This window comes from Orcinus orca, chromosome 16 (assembly GCF_937001465.1).
Source record: "Orcinus orca chromosome 16, mOrcOrc1.1, whole genome shotgun sequence".
Taxonomy (NCBI): domain Eukaryota; kingdom Metazoa; phylum Chordata; class Mammalia; order Artiodactyla; family Delphinidae; genus Orcinus; species Orcinus orca.
In genome coordinates, this window is record NC_064574.1 from 54464584 (window position 1) to 54480877 (window position 16294).

Below are 16294 nucleotides of genomic sequence, written 5' to 3' on the forward strand. Positions count from 1 at the left end.
CCTTCCCTCAGTTATTCTGCCAATGTTTAGTGAGCATCTGCTATGGGCAGGTTCCTGCTAGTGCTGGGAGTACCTTGACAAATCCGACAGTGTCCCTGCCCCTGAGAAGCTCAGGATCTACTTGGGAAGATATGAAATCGATCATTATAATAAAAGGCGTTAAATGTTACACTAGAGCAGGAGTTTTCAACTCTGGCACTGTTGACGTTTTGGGCTGGTTTGTTCTTTGTTGTTTGTGCCTGTGCATTGGAAGGTGTTGAACAGAAGAATCCCCCCTCCAGTGATGACAACCCCAAATGTCACTAGACATTGCCAAACATCTCCTGGGGAACAACACTGCCCCTGTTGAGAACCACTATTAAATATAGATATTTACACAATTTCTTGGGAAAGGAGCAACGGATTCAGCCAGGAGAAGTGGGGTAGGCTTTTCAAAAGGATGATGGCATTTGAGCTCGGTCCTGAGACAGAAATATAGCTCAACGGGGGGCGGTGAAGTAGAAGTTCACCACTCCAGCAAAGGAGATACAGTGGTGTGACAAAACACAGACTATTTCAAGAACAATGTATCTTTCTTTGTGGGTAAAATTAGACTACGTGGCAAATAAGGCTAGAAGGGCAGGCAAGAGCCAGTTCCTGGAGAGTCTTATAAGCCAAGCAAAGGTGTTCGGATTTTATCCTATTGGTAATGGGGAGACAATGAGATTATTAACTAGGTAAGTGGTGTGTTAATATTTGCATTGTATTACCGATCCAATTATTTGATGGTTCAGCACCTGGTAATAGCACACGTGTTTCCTTTGGGGAGAAACACCTGTCCACTATTCTGAGACTGAGTGGTTCAGTTAGAATTGATCCCATACCCTGATCCCACAGATATGGCTAGCCAGAGTGCTGTATCCACCTGGTCATGTGATCGGTTCAGTGATGGACATCTGATCCCATCCAGAGCAATGGGGGCACACTCTAGGAATTTTTCTAGAACTACTGAGGGGAAAATGCATACTCTCTTTCTGCTGGGGTTACTAGCGCAGCAGAATATTATATTCAAGTCTGGACTTTTTGGAGGGCATCTTGACCCAGCAACTGAAGAGCTCACTGAAGAGCTCACTGAAGAGGCTGCCAACACACCATCATTTACAGAGGGTGGTGTCTAGGCAGAGTAGATAGAAAAACAGACAATTAGGGAGCAGTTCAGAGGCAGGGGCAGGAAGAAGGCCAGAAGTGTTGTGTTTCTGAAGCCAAAGAGAGTTGCCAGGAGGTTGTCAACACATCAGATGATGAAGAGACAGCAACCAAGATCAAGGATTGAACATGGCTGTGGCAGTGGGGGTGGAGGGTTATCGATTAAGAAGATGCTAAGACAATAGCTTCAGTGGAATGGTATGAAGAGAAATACCAGATTACAGAAAGTCATTGGATGATGGAGACAGGAAGTTATACACAGGGATTGAATGACAGTTTTCAGAAAGCTTGGCAATAGAGGTAGACCCAAACTAGTAGCACACTAGGTGAGGAAGAGTTGAGAGAGGAGGGTTAACATAAGGGAGCTTTAGCGTATTTATATCCTGAACGTTTGATGACAGAGCAGACAGAGGGATTGACTGGTGGAGAAAAATGGAAGCAAGGCAGGGCATTTAGCCTTGGCACTGAGAAGCGTGTTCAGATAAGTACTTACATTTTGCTTCAACATCTGTCCTGTGCTGTTCTGTTCTGTTCTGTATTCTCTGTGAACTACTCTAGAAAAATGTGGTTGCTTTTATTGCCAAGTTGCTTAATTGCCTTACGGAATAATGGCAAGCAAGCTAGTCTTGGAGCTTTTGAACACGGAGAGGAATCAAAGCAAGAAGAGGTAGAGAAATCAAATAGACCGATGGCCTCTTTGTTGACAGTCTCTCAAGTTGCTTACCCCTTCGTCTGTCAGTCTATTAATGGTTGCTGACATCTGCGAAATACTTTTTAAACTAAAAATAGAGAGGGATGCAAGAAAACTCTACCTGCTCTCATAAAAGGCACATACGGTTTATGCTCTACTTCCTCTCCCCGCTTTTGTCCATTAATAAAAGAACTTTTGGGCTTCCCTGGTGGCGCAGTGGTTGAGAGTCCGCCTGCCGATGCAGGGGACACGGGTTTGTGCCCCGGTCCGGGAAGATCCCACATGCCGCAGAGCGGCTGGGCCCGTGAGCCATGGCTGCTGAGCCTGCGCGTCTGGAGCCTGTGCTCCGCAACGGGAGAGGCCACAACAGTGAGAGGCCCGCGTACCGCAAAAAAAAAAAATAATAATAAAAAATAAAATAAAAGAACTTCTCTTATAAATGCCAGGTCTAGAACATTCTTTGACAGTGATTTGAGGATTACTGCCACTTCATACTCTGTAAGAACGACCTGCCAAAAAGGAATAATGGTGCCTTGCTCACTTTGTCTGTCACCCCACACTGCCAGTGCCTTTCACCTGGTTGCGCTTTAGCCTCACGCCTGTGAATCAAGGAGGGCTTTGACATAAACAAACTGGTTCAGCAAAGGTTCGATTCCTCCATGTTGCCTGCCTGGGACAACAACTGGAGCCTCCTGAAACCTAATTTGTTTATTCTCCCTAATACATGACATCACTATTTCCTTGTCCTACTTAGGGCTCCAGAGACTCCAGAATGGTGCTTCCTGAGTGGTCCCATGAGTTCCCTGCAAAATACCTGTAGATTTTAATATATTCATGGTGCATAATCAGTGCTTCAGAATCCTAACAATAACCTCCTTTCTGTGAGTTTGAGAGCACAAAAAGCGATCGTATTTTCAAAGAGAAGGGAAATATCCATGCGCAAAGCCCTGGGATCCTTAAAAATATGTGAAACTCCCACTTGTCCCTACCTCCAACCCTGTTCACAAGTCATTCTGCGGCTGGATTAAACACATGGTGCTCACATCAGGTACTTGGAATACCTATGATAGGAATGCATGGTGTGTGTGTGTGTGTGTGTGTGTGTGTGTGTGTGTGTGTGTGTGTGTGTGTGTGTGTGTGTGTGTGTGTGTGTGTGTGTGTGTGTGTGTGTGTGTGTGTGTGTGTGTGTGTGTGTGTGTGTGTGTGTGTGTGTGTGTGTGTGTGTGTGTGTAGGGGATTTAAAAATTGAGATTCCCTGGTCTCATCCCAGACTTCCTGAATCAGGATCTCTAGGATTGTGCCCAAGATCTGAATTTTGATATGCATTTTAGACAACTCTTTTTTTTTAACGAATTTATTTATTTTTGGCTGCATTGGGTCTTCGTTGCTGCGCGCAGGCTTTCTCTAGTTGCAGCGAGCGGGGGCTACTCTTCCTTGCAGCACGCGGGCTTCTCATTGCGGTGGCTTCTCTTGTTGCAGAGCACAGGCTCTAGGTGCGTGGGTTTCAGTAGTTGTGGCATGCAGGTTCAGTAGTTGTGGCTCACGGGCTCTAGAGCACAGGCTCAGTAGTTGTGGAGCACGGGCTTAGTTACTCCGCGGCATGTGGGATTTTCCCGGACCAGGGCTCGAACCCGTGTCCCCTGCATTGGCAGGCGGATTCTTAACCACTGTGCCACCAGGGAAGCCCCAGACAACTCTTATCTACACCACAGTTTGACATCCATAGGATATTTGGACCCTTGGTCAGTGGAGCTTCATAGATGATGAGAGATACAGAGGCTTTTCATTCCTACAGGACACGTCACTGACTGCTCCTGCAAAGCCAACATTTCCTCTTCTTCATGGGGACATTGAGTGTATAGAAGATGCTACCATTGCCCCACAACCCGTGACCCCAATCCCTAGGTGTTTACCATTCCGTGCATGCATTCTGGACTTCCAAACACCAGCACCATTGCCTAAGGACTCTCCCTGACCACTAGACTCCACTCTACCTGTGCCCAGGAAAGGCTGGAAGTGGCATTGGATTACCACTCCTTCCCCACCCCCCTCCATGCACAACTAACCCTTAACCAATGACTGATGGGAATCAGTGTATAAATACTCAAGCTTCCTTGCCCCCTGGATGGGATAACTGTATGGGGCATGTTCTTCCCTGGCTTCCAGAAGTTTTAGTGGAATTAATTTCCAGTTTACTAACTTGGTCGACAACACACTTACCGTTAGCTCCTGTCCCTTTCCGAGCTTTCTTCCCCACTCCCTTGCCATTGTTTCCGAGGTTCACCTCCCAAATGCATACTTACACTCAAATATTTGTCTCAGGGTCTGCTTCTGGGGGAACCCAAAAGAGTGTCTACAGAGTAATGCAGCGAGACATTTTGAACCAAGCCTAAAGTAACAGTGTGGGGAAAGTCAGAGAAGGTATGGAAACGTGCTTTGTGGAAGAGAGTTCACTTTTGACCAGATACCCGAAGTGTATCCTTTGGATGTTTATATTCACTGCCAGAATCCCACATTTTTAGCCGTTGACCCATAATTAACCCGTGTTTCTTCATGTTAACCACTATGTATTCTTGAAAGAGATTCCCAGTGATTTTTTTGGTAAATTTAGAGGTTTGTGCCTTTTAAGTGAAGCATAAGGAATAAATAGAAATAATAAATGTATAAATGGAGAGCATAGTAATGCATACTTTGACCATGATTTACAGATATTTTACTGCTCAGAGCATCTATAACCCACCAGTAACCACTGCAAATGCATATTCTTCCTTGTAAGGTTGCATATTTCATCCTAAATGGCTTAAATATCTTTACTTATCCATTTGTAATAAAATGATGAAGACTTAAAGTAAGTGCATTTGAAAGAAATCGATTGTCAGTACTCTGGCTGCTAATACATGGAACAGTTCTTTCCCCCCTGAAGTGTTAGTACATTAAAGCGAAACTATTTGTGTTCTGATTATAAATTCATTAACTATTTACACCTCATGACATACAACTTATTTTTTTCTTGAGAACGATCACTTTCAACCTTCATGGCTGACTTTAGTGGAACTACTCAAAGCACAGTTTATTATTTTAAAATATATTTTTAGTAGGACTTTAGAATATGTACATGATTTTATTGTCTTATTGGCCTTTGAACTTTCTATACCTAAAGAGAGGCTTTGAGATGCAGCAAAGGATGCCATAGCCCTGAACTCAGACTTGCAACAACTTAAAATGAGCTTTTGAGCTTGTTAGGTTTATAAGCTTTGAAAATTTGCTTTTTTTCCTCTGAACCTCAGTGTCTATCTGTAAGATGGAAATAACAATACTACCTGCCTTATAGAGCTTCTCTCTGAGGTTAGATGTCATATCTGAGGCTTAGCATAAAGTTCTCAAAATTATTTTTAATTTCCCTCTTTTTTCCCCCTCAAGTCCTAAGCAGGTATATAATTGCTTCTTATTACCTTATCTAGCAGGAGAGTAAAACTGGCATCTAACTCCCAGTTCAACATTTAATTGTGAATGAGTGATTTTGGCGAACACTTTTTGCTAATCACCACTCAGACTTACTGTTATTTTCAAAGCTGGAAACAAAGATTGTGGTCAGCTCCGCACAGGTTGTCTTGATGGGTTATCAAGGATTGTGGTGCTTTTTTTCTCTTTATTACTTCGGGGCAGTTTGTGTGTTGGCTGGAACACTCAGTCACTATGAAGCGTCTAGAGGAATGAGCTAAAATACATGGAATTGCGGAAAGCAACCCAAGATCACATTGCATTTCTTAAAGACGCTCCTGCTATAGAGTTGTTAGGTGGAAGTCACCACGCACTTTGAGCAGTTGCTGCGCCAGGCACGATGCTGAGGGACTCCTCATGCATCATACCATTGACTTCTCACGACAACCTTGAGTCAGAGGAGTCATCCTGAGCTGGGTTGGAATTCTAAACCAACTACTTACTAGCTTGGTGACTGTGAGCAAATGCCTTCATTTCTTTGGACCCCAGTTTCCTCATCTGTAAAATGAGGATAATAATATAACCTGGTTCATGGAGTTGTTTTGAGAACCCAATGAGAATATGAGTGAAGGTATAGTGCACAGTAAACCTGAATAGATGCTAATTGTTATTACTACATTACTAGTGGTAGTACTACTTCTACTAATACCATCAGCTTATTGATGAGGTTGCTTTTGACCAATGGTTCTCACCTGGGGTAATTTTGCCCCTCCCCCCAGAGATCATGTGGGAATATCTAGAGACATTTTTGGTTTTCACAGCTTTGGGGAGCAGTTAAGAGTGCTATTAGCATTGAGCGGAGGACAAGGTGGAGGCCAAGGATGCTACTAAACATCCTACAGGGCACAGGTAGCTCCCCTCCCACTAAAGGATTATGTGGCCCAAAGTGTCAATAGTGCAAAGTTTGAGAAACCCTGCTTTTAGGCCACATGTCAACTTAAACAGGATTTTGCAGTAAGGGATATATCATCACAGGGAACAGGAAATGCAGTGGTGGGGTAGTTTTGAACGTTTGCTGATTTAGCAGCTCTGTAACCTCAAAGATGTTACTGGTTCTTTATTCCTCCCTGCCCTGTCATTCCTTGGCTGGTCATAAGATATTTGTGGCAGATCCAGAAGTTATAGACACACAAGGAAACATCTGGAGGGATAAGAAAAAAAATTTTTTTCCTGTGGCTTTCACTTGGGTCAAAATATTTTCCATAAGCACGTTAATCACCTTTTCCTGGATTAGATGACATGGACCCTAGGACAAGTCCTAAACCAGTCACATACAAGGAGGTCAGAATTACCACGCTTGAGGATGGGGATCAACTGCAGTGTCCTCTGTATTAATAGTAACTAGTATTATATTAGTTATGTTACCGTCATCATCTTCACTATTATCATCTGCATCCTTATTTTACAAACAGGGAGTGGAAGATTAGTGATGTTTAAAAAATGTTGCTTGGTGGGCTTCCCTGGTGGCGCAGTGGTTGAGAGTCCACCTGCCGATGCAGGGGACACGGGTTTGTGCCCCGGTCCAGGAAGATCCCACATGCCGCAGAGCAGCTGGGCCCGTGAGCCATGGCCGCTGAGCCTGTGTGTCCGGAGCCTGTGCTCCGCAACGGGAGGGGCCACAGCAGTGAGAGGCCCGCGTACTGCAAAAAAAAAAAAAATGTTGCTTGGTTCACATTGCTATTAAGTGGTAGATTCAAATTATGAAAACAAACTGTCTTACTCTAGAGCTTTATCCACTTATTTCTTAAAGATGTACTTTTTAAAGATATATGAAAGTCGATTTCTTAAAGATGTACCAAATGCATATAAACTAGCTTTCCCTAAACCAAAGACATAGCTTAGTCTCTACTTATTATTGGGCAAGCATTAGGAGTTCTTTGTTCACTTGATTCTGACAACACTCAAAAGATTTGTTTCCGGGCTTCCGTGGTGGCGCAGTGGTTGAGAGTCCGCCTGCCGATGCAGGGTACACGGGTTTGTGCCCCGGTCCGGGAAGATCCCACATGCCGCGGAGCAGCTGGGCCCGTGAGCCATGGCCGCTGAGCCTACGCGTCCAGAGCCTGTGCTCTGCAACAGGAGAGGCCACAACAGTGAGAGGCCCGCATACCACACACACACACAAAAATATATTTGTTTCCAAAATGCTTTTTATATAGGCAGGCTCCCTTTGGTGCTGCGGATCACTGAACCTCCCTTTTTATTTTTCTTATTCCGAGACCAATTGACTAGGCATCCCTACTTTCATGATCATAAATCACTGATATGATTGTAAGCCTACCTACATGGAGTATGAGCCCTAGTATGCAGAAAGACAAGATGCATCATAATTTATGCTTCATGAACTTGGCTCTGCCACAAAACAGACTTAGTTTTGAGTCCTGGCCTAACCGTTCACCAACTCTGTGGGGCTGGCTAAGTCACTGAACCTTCTCCTCCTTTTAACCTTTGGTTTTCTCATCTATATAAAGGAAACCATAATAGTACTTACACTCAGAGTTGTATTGTGAGGATTAAATGAGATAGTACAGCTAAAAAGCTTATATAGTAGATGCCACATGCTTGTTATTTTTTAATTTAATTTAATTTTTTTATACAGCAGGTTCTTAATTAGTTATCTGTTTTATACATATTAGTGCATATATGTCAATCCCAATCTCCCAATTCATCCCACCCCCACCCTCACCTGGTTTCCCCACTTGGGGAAAAGCTTGTTATCTTTATTGCTATTCTTATCATTGTGATTGTTCAAAGTGTTATTTTTTGTTACCGTTGCTATCTTCATATTATTTGGGGGATGTAGGCAAGGGAAGAAAAGGGATGAGCCCAAGGAGAGGTGGAGAAACCATCATGTTTACTATTTCAAAGACATTTTAAAACAGAGTGTGAAAGTTTGTATCTTTTCAGAAGAAGAGAATTCAACCCTGGACACTGGCTAGCTCATTCTCGGTATTAGATGCCTTGGCTAATATCAAGGCCCTGAACTACATGATAGATGGTGACTTAGTTCAACCAATCAGTAATTATATATTGAGTATCTGCCATGTGTCCAGTGACTGAGGGGGGAATAGAGAGTATAAGGTGCAATCCATTCCCCTGTGGTCCTCAGACTGTTTTAATTAGTTCATTAGTTGACCAGACTGTGATAAAGCTTTCAGGTAAGCCCGAAGACTGAGAACTAGAGGGCAAGCAGGTCTTACATGGTATTGGGATTGTGAGAAGCACTCTATTGAAACAGAGTCATTTATACATAAATTTGAGCTATACATCCTCTCTTCAGTGACTGCTGTGGAAAGGTGTCCTTTGGAAAGAGACACAGAAGGATGCTTGGCTACTTCAGTTTGCTTTAGTTGCTTTTTTCATCCTTTTCCTATCCTAATATACCACTGATCATCCCTAAAAGTCCTAGAATACTTTGGAGTGACCTCCTAATCCCCAGAATTTGCTAGATGTTTATACGGACCATCTGGAAAAGTTCTTAAACAAATATAAAATAATCAGGAGAAAAATGGTCATTGAAGTGAAGGCAGATGAAGCCCAGGCCATGACACTGGAACTATGGCAATGGTGGGTCTGGACAAGCCTTGGAGTCGTCCTATCAAAAGCTGCCTTGGGGTAAAGCAAGCACACTTTTTGCTTCAATTCAGGGCTTTTTATGAGCTTCCCCCAGTTTATGCCTTCAGCTTCATTGTTCACTGCCTTGCTTCCCCACCACCTTCCAGACCCTTGAACTTAGCATGATTCTATTAATATAGAACAGATTTGCTGCTCACATCTGTTCAATACTGTTCAAATACTGTTCAATATTGAACAGTATAGCCTCCTTGAAGGGGCTATACTCTGTTTGGCTTCAGACAGTCTTGTAAGCTGTGTTCTTCTCCAGGAATGTCCTTCACCCAACTCTTTGGGTAATTCCTACTTATCTCCTATGTTTAGAGGAGATCTCCTCTGGGAACCCTTGTCTGGCCTTCCCCTTTTCACTCATGTCTGGTTGTATCCTCCCATTCAGTACTGGCCAAAATCTTTCAAAACCCTTGATATCACTTATATATGTGCCTGCTTATCATTTTAGACTATAAGCTTCTTTTTAAAAAAATTTATTTTATTGTAGTTGATTTACAATGTTGTGTGAATTTCTGCTGTACAGCAAAGTGATTCATTATACATACATATACACACATGCATTCATATGTACATACATATGTACATATACATACATACATTCATTGTACATATATACATTCATTATATATACACATATATGTTCTTTTTCATATTCCTTTCTATTATGGTTTATCACAGGATATTGGATATAGTTCCCTGTGGTATACACTAGGAGCTTGTTGTTTATCCATCTTATATATAATAGTTTGCATCCGCTAATCCCAAACTCCCACTCCATCCCTCCCCCGCCCTCCCCCACACCTTGGCAACCACAAGTCTGTTCTCCATGTCTGTGAGTCTGTTTCTGTTTCATAGATAAGTTCATTTGTGTCTTATTTTAGATTCCATATATACGTGATATCATATGGTATTTGTCTTTCTCTTTCTGACTTACTTCGCTTAGTACAGTGATCTCTAAGTCCATCCATGTTGCTGCAAATGGCGTTATTTCATTCTTTTTTATGGCTGAGTAGACTATAAGCTTCTTGCGTGCAGAGACTGCATCTAGTTTATAGAGTAATTGGTTTATGACTAGCCTCTAGTAAAATACAGGTTTGATGGCTGAAAGGACGGATTCAGTGAATGGATGAGCAGGTTGATCTCTCAAACCATCTCCAAGAGGCTAGCCTTTTTAGACAGAAATCCCCACAATGGTTCACCAAACATTTATTGAGCTTACTATGTGTTTGGTCCCATGGACTGAGAAAAACTCCCTGACATCAAGGAGCTGTCAGTCTGATGGAAGTGAACATTTACAATAGGCAGAGACAAATGATGTGATAAAGTTATGGAGAGGTGCTCAAGGAGTTCACAAGAGAGACACTGGTCGTATCTTGTGTGTGAGTGGGGGTTGGCAGGGAGAAGTAATGTCCAAATGGAGATCTAAAAGAGAAACAGAAACTATCCAGGAAAAGAGAGTCTGTAGGAGCATTCCAGGTTGGAGGAACAGCATGTGCAAAGGATTGGAGACAAGCAAGGGAAGATCACCTCTGGATCATAGGGTCAATGTAAAATGAGAGACAGAGAATCCAGGAGCTTGTAACTCATGTAGAAGACTTTATCTTGGGGGACAAGAGGAGCCATGAGAAGATCTTAAATTTGAAAGTGAGATGATGAAATTTACACTCCAGGGAGATCTTCAGCATTTTGAGTAGGGTTAATAAACTCAGCCAAGCATGAGGCTACAATGTCATTCTTTCCCACCAGTTTTATGGAAGACACCATTTTGACATCTGCTTATATCACAAATTGCAAAATATCTTTTACGTCCAGTAGGAGGAGCCAAAGGCTCTATGTTCTTCCCCAGAGCTGGGCATTCCTTGGCCCTCCGCTGTCCTAGGACCTGTTTACTTCAGCACCTCTCATTACTGAGAAGTGGATCAACGTGGAGGAATGACAGAAAAACTCTGCCTGGAATGTGAAAGATCATGATGAAAAAGAAACTAATACTTTCCAGATGAATAGCATAATAGCATGGTATATTGATCTTTACTCTAATTTTGTTTTAAACTGTAATGAATGTCTCCCCCACTCATATTAATCTTTCTTAAGCCATGTAGCCACACAACACCAGTGAGTCATACCTGACACTCATTGCTAATACACCTAAGCCTATCTCTACTCCAAAATAAATAAGAGTCGACTCAGACTGACCTTGATTTTGAGATGCTTGAATGTTTTATTTCATTTCCAATGGAAAAGTATATAGTAAAAAATCATAAAAGCACCCAGCGATTACTCATTCTAATGAAACAATAGCCAGTGTTTCTGCCTTGAATGATGGTATTTTTTTCCCTTCTGGAATAAAAATGAAGGAGCATGGAGAAACAATTCCTGTTGGTGAATTTGCACAAAACATTGTATTTCAACAGAACTTCCCATTAACTGCCATTTATTTCTTCTCTCATTATTGATAATTTGCTTTTAAATTGAGAATACCTCTTTTACAACCCATCTCATCTCCCTGCACGGCTAGACAATTACATTTAAATTCGGTGGTTTTCCCATTGTAAACAGTTTCTGGGGGAAATGATTATGATGTTACTAACCCAGATTTATGGCTTCATTGTGCTATCACTGAAGGATAAGAGACTAGTATAAAGAAAAAAAAAGTTGCTTACATACAAATACATTATCGAAGAGAGTCCTCAGGAAGCATATAGTAAAACCAACCCAAACTGCAAAATCACCTACTGGGGCCAGTGAGAGAGACATCTTTCTGGATTTTGCAAAGTTATTTTTGTTACATGTTTTTTAAAAATTCCAGTTGTTGGCAGAAGTTCCTTTTTTAAATTTTATTCTAATGTTAGAAGAAATCCTAGCCCGACAGGATTGCGGAGGAACTCATGAGTCTGCTATTTGGTAGGCACTTAGGAAATACACGTTACAAAGCAATACATGTAACATGGTCCCTACTTTTGGAAATCTTACAGTTTTACTTGGAAGAGGAGACGTGGTACAAATGCAACAACAACAACAACAAAATCAAATGATAGGGCGGGGAAAATGAACGTGAGCCTCAGAGCAAGGGCTCAAGGCTAGAATCTGGACTTGTCCAATCCCATCTGGCCCTCAGAAGGCAGTGTGGTGCAGTGGTACACCCCATGAAATTAGGTATTGCCCAGGAATCCTGGTTCTTTCCAGCTGTGTGACCTTGAGCAAATTATAGCTTTCTGGACCTCAGACTTTCCTGTGTAACATAATCACCTAAAATGTTTATCTAGAAAAAAAAAAAGATGAATTTTTGGCTCAGTGAGTCCAGGGTGAGGCTCAAGAAAGAAGAAACATGGCTGCTTTAACCCCTTTAAGCCTCCGTTTTCTGATCTGCGAAGTGGACAAACCTATAGTACCTACCTCATTTAGTTGTTGGGAAAGTTCGATGTAAATACGTCAAATAGTATCCGGTGAAAGTGAGTGCTAATTGAGTGGTAGGATTTATTGAGGAGTCACAGGGCTTCTGACTCTAAGGCAACTGCTGAGAGAGTAGTCTGTGGACCCCTCTAGAGTCAGCACCCCGTGCAGGATTAGGCAGCCATGTAAGAGGCCAGGGAGGGTTGGCCCAGGCCAGCGCGCAACCGCTCCCTGCCTGGTGTCCCTCGGGCCTGGATAACTTTTTGCATCTCGGATAGGGCTCCATCTCTGCCTGGCCTCAAGATTTCCCAGAGCAGAAGCGGATTGGGGCAAGACACCTCCTCCATGTAGCATTCCTCTAGGGGATTTGTCCAGTCTCCTTGAGGGGAGGGGGTGGAGGGGGGGCGCTGGTGCTCAGTGAGTGAGTCCACTTTGGGACAAGGACTTGGGAATGCCAAAGACCTGGGTTCAACAGCCACACTCCCAACTCTCACCCCTTCACCCCAGGAGACCGAGGCACTGGGTCGCGCGTCAGCCACCTCCAGTTGGAATCGGGGCTGCGCGCTTGACCGCGGTGGCTGTGCTGGCGAGGGGAAGGGGGAGGGGGCGCTCCCTAGAGCTCGGGATTATTTTTGGCTCCGCAGCCCCGGCTGCTCGCCGCCTGTGGCGCGCGCTCACACACATTCTCACACACACACAGACACGCGCGCACACACATATGCACACATTTTCTCGTTCGCTCTCTCGCCCTCCTTTGTTTATTTTCTAATCCATATTTTTATTTGAAGATCTCTTCTTCACTCTCTCCCGCCCGCCTGCCGGCACTCTCGCGGGCCAACCGGGTGCACACCGCTCCCCTCCGTCACCCCAGCCCTCCTCCCGTCTCCCCGAGCGCGGGGTTTGAAGGTCACCTCCTTTCCAGTCCCCGTGCGAGCCGCGCCGCCACCACCGCCTCCAGCCGGAGCCGGTGGCACAGGCTGCGCTGCCGTGAAGTGGTTCTCGCAGCCGCGGCGGCGGCAGCGGACCGAGCCCGGGGTCCGCGCCGGTTGGGGAAGCCCGAACTCGCGGAGGGGAATCCCTCTCGCTTCACCCCAGCCCCCGGCTGCGCCCGCGGTGGGGCGGGGACGCTCTGCCAGCCCGCGAACGGCAGAGGCGGCGGCCGCGACCAGACCCAAGCGTGCGCCTCCCCGGCAGGAGGAGGAAGGAGCGAACAGGGCACCCCGCATCTGGAGGGGACAGCCGCGCGCCCCGCCCGTGCGTCCGGAGCGAGAGAACTCCGAGCCTGCCACCAGGCAGAGCGCGGAGAAGCGGACCGTGCACCCCGGGACCGAGGAACCTTGCGCTCCAGACCCCCGGGCAGTGGCCGTCCGGGCCCAGCGGTGCTAACTCGCACCGCGCGCAGCTGCGCCCAGCCTGCCGCCCAGGCAGGGGCGCCAGGGCGGGGCTGACCTCCCAGCAAAGTTGCGGACAGCGTGGGAGAAGCCAGCACCCGCTTTCGCCATCTCCAGCTCATGGTGAGTGTGGCTGAGGGTGCAGAGAGCGCAGGGAAATTGGAGGGTCTGGGGCCGAGCGGAAGGCGACCGGAGCCGGGTGCGGCGGGAGTTCTAGGTAAGTCCAGGCAGAGTCACCGCCTCTTTGACCCCCTGACCTGGCCAAAGGGTCCCACTGAGGGAAGAGCTGGCTTCTCGAGGGCTGGCTTCCTCTCAGAGCCAGGCCGGGCGCGCTGTACTGGGAACTTTTTCAGTGTGGTGGAGAGATCTCTCTGCACGTCCTCCCTGGGGGCTGAGATCAGGAGCCCCTACCCCCTCATCCTTCTAGAAGCAAGCCCTTTCTCGGCCCAAAGCGCGCCTCTGGAGCGCCCAGGCTGCCTTGTCCGTCCTCCTGGGAGCGAGTCCCAGGTGCAGGGAACAGCGGGCGTCTGCCTGCGCACTTTGCTTAGGGTTCCTGGCAGACTGGAAGCGTGCACGCGGTGCGCCCCGGGGCGCTGCCTCTCCACCGCCCTTAACGAGGTCTGAGGGAGAAGGCACTTCGTGGCCTGGGAGAGCGTTTAGAAGCATCGAATCCTTTGTGGAAGGCGGGGAAGAGGAGGGTCGCTGAGCTGGAGGGAGAGTGTCTGTGTTTATGGACACCGGAGGGACGCCCAAGATGCCACTGCATTTGACCCTGGGGGGAGGGGAAGGGGGCCAGCCCGGAACTCGGGACTTGGAAACTCCGGCTGCGCCCCTTGGTTCCTTTGGTTCCTTAGGGCACCTTCACCCTGGAGAGGAAACCCAGGTAGCAGTTCTCGGCGCAGGCCAGGGGTCGCCTCTTGTCAGCTCCAGTTTCCCAACTCTCCAGGGTTAGAGGCGAGGGAGGGGTTAGCGAGTCGCTGCTTCCATATCCCCGCGGCCCGGGGAACCATCAGGTTGGGATGCTCCTGGAGTCTTTAAGGTGTCAGCTCCGAGGGACTAGGCCAGCCCGGAAGCTGCCCGCGCGGAAAGGGCGGGGAAGACCCCGACCCGCCTGGTCCAGGAGCCGCCAACTCTACTCCCTGCTGCCAGGGAATGGGGGGCTCAAGGCTGCTGCCCGGACAAGCAAGGGCCGGGCTGCGCCTGCCTGGCTCGGAGCGTGTGGGGCGGGGCTGCTCAAGTGCTTGGAAATTCGAGTCTGGCCGTCCAGGGAATTGGTACCCACCGCGGGTCTTTTCAGTTGAACTTGGAAAGAAGTGCGGACGGTGTCATGGAATAGCTTTGTTTGAGCTGCAATATGATGCGCCACAACTGGAGTTTTCTTTTATAATAATTATGATTGTATATTTTTATTATTTTTTAAAATCTGGTCCGCCAAGAGGCCTGGCCTTTTCAGCACAAGTTTAGGACACACCCCAGCCAGTGATCTCTCCCTGCCCCTGTCCTAGTTCATCTACCCTCCATTTCCCATTTATCTTTGTTACAAAGGAAAAAATAAAAGATATGAGAGGGCCTGGATCCTTTCAATTCTTAAGTGACCACAGAGGGCCTGGCTGGAGCCATGGGCAGATTTATTTTTGGCCAAGGTCTTTTTTCTTCAGAGGCAAGGACCTGGGCCCATGAAGGGTAAAAGTGACTCTGGCAGGGGTTCTAGGGCAAACAACGGGGCTGACTCCAGACCTTCATGCTTTCTGAGCTCATCTGGGAAGCACTGGGATCTGGGGGAATCCACTGGGTTTCCCCTAAGTTAACTCATGGCTGAGTTGGATTAGGAAGAAACTGGTATCATCCTTTACAGTTTCTGAGGGTACCGTTAGCGTCCAGAGATAAGGCTGAGAAGAGTCCGGGCCCTTGGCTGTGCCACCTGCTAGCTGTGTGACCTTGGGCAAATGACTTCACCTCTCTGTGTCTCAGTTTATTCACCTGCCAGATGAAAGTTTTAGTGGTAGTATGGACCACAGCGGGTTTGGGGGAGAATTAAATAGAGCAATAAGCACAGAACAGGGTCTGACACATGGCAAGTGTCTGGATGATGTTAGTTTTCTTTCTTTCTTTTTTTTTTTATCAGATAGATTACTCTCTATTTTGAGTCTTATGACACCTGGTGGGATAGGAAAGGCAGGCAGCTTCCCTTACATGTATGCCCTTTCTTTTAAACGACAGATCACAAATAGGGAGGTTAATCATAAAGGGAGATTTCTCAACAGAAACCTCATTCCTTCCAAGCCTGACCTCTCCTCATGTTCTAAGGAGGATCAGCGACACGCCGCCCACTGGCCGAGAGGTGGGTTGGTGGCATTTGACAACATCTCAACAGGCACCTATACCCTGAAATTAAGATTTTACTTAATTAAGTATTTAAGTTTTTACAGCAGTTGTGTATTTTATTCTTCCATCAACAGAAGGCCTGCTTCTCCTTGGCCTCCTGGGATGAAAGTATCATCTTAGTAAATCTTAC

General features: G+C 46.1%; 1 protein-coding gene across 12 annotated transcripts in view; it reads left to right on the forward strand.

Annotated features, from left to right (window-relative positions):
• The window catches only part of RBFOX1 (RNA binding fox-1 homolog 1), a 2185863-nt gene that overhangs the window by 684629 nt on the left and 1484940 nt on the right, over positions 1-16294 (forward strand). The window contains exon 1 of one of the 12 annotated variants that reach the window (XM_049699918.1): positions 13104-13996. The exons of the other annotated variants lie outside the window; for them this stretch is intronic. The gene's annotated coding sequence lies outside the window, so the exon portion shown is untranslated. Of the gene's footprint in view, positions 1-13103; positions 13997-16294 lie in introns of those variants that run through there. 12 annotated transcript variants of the gene reach the window in all.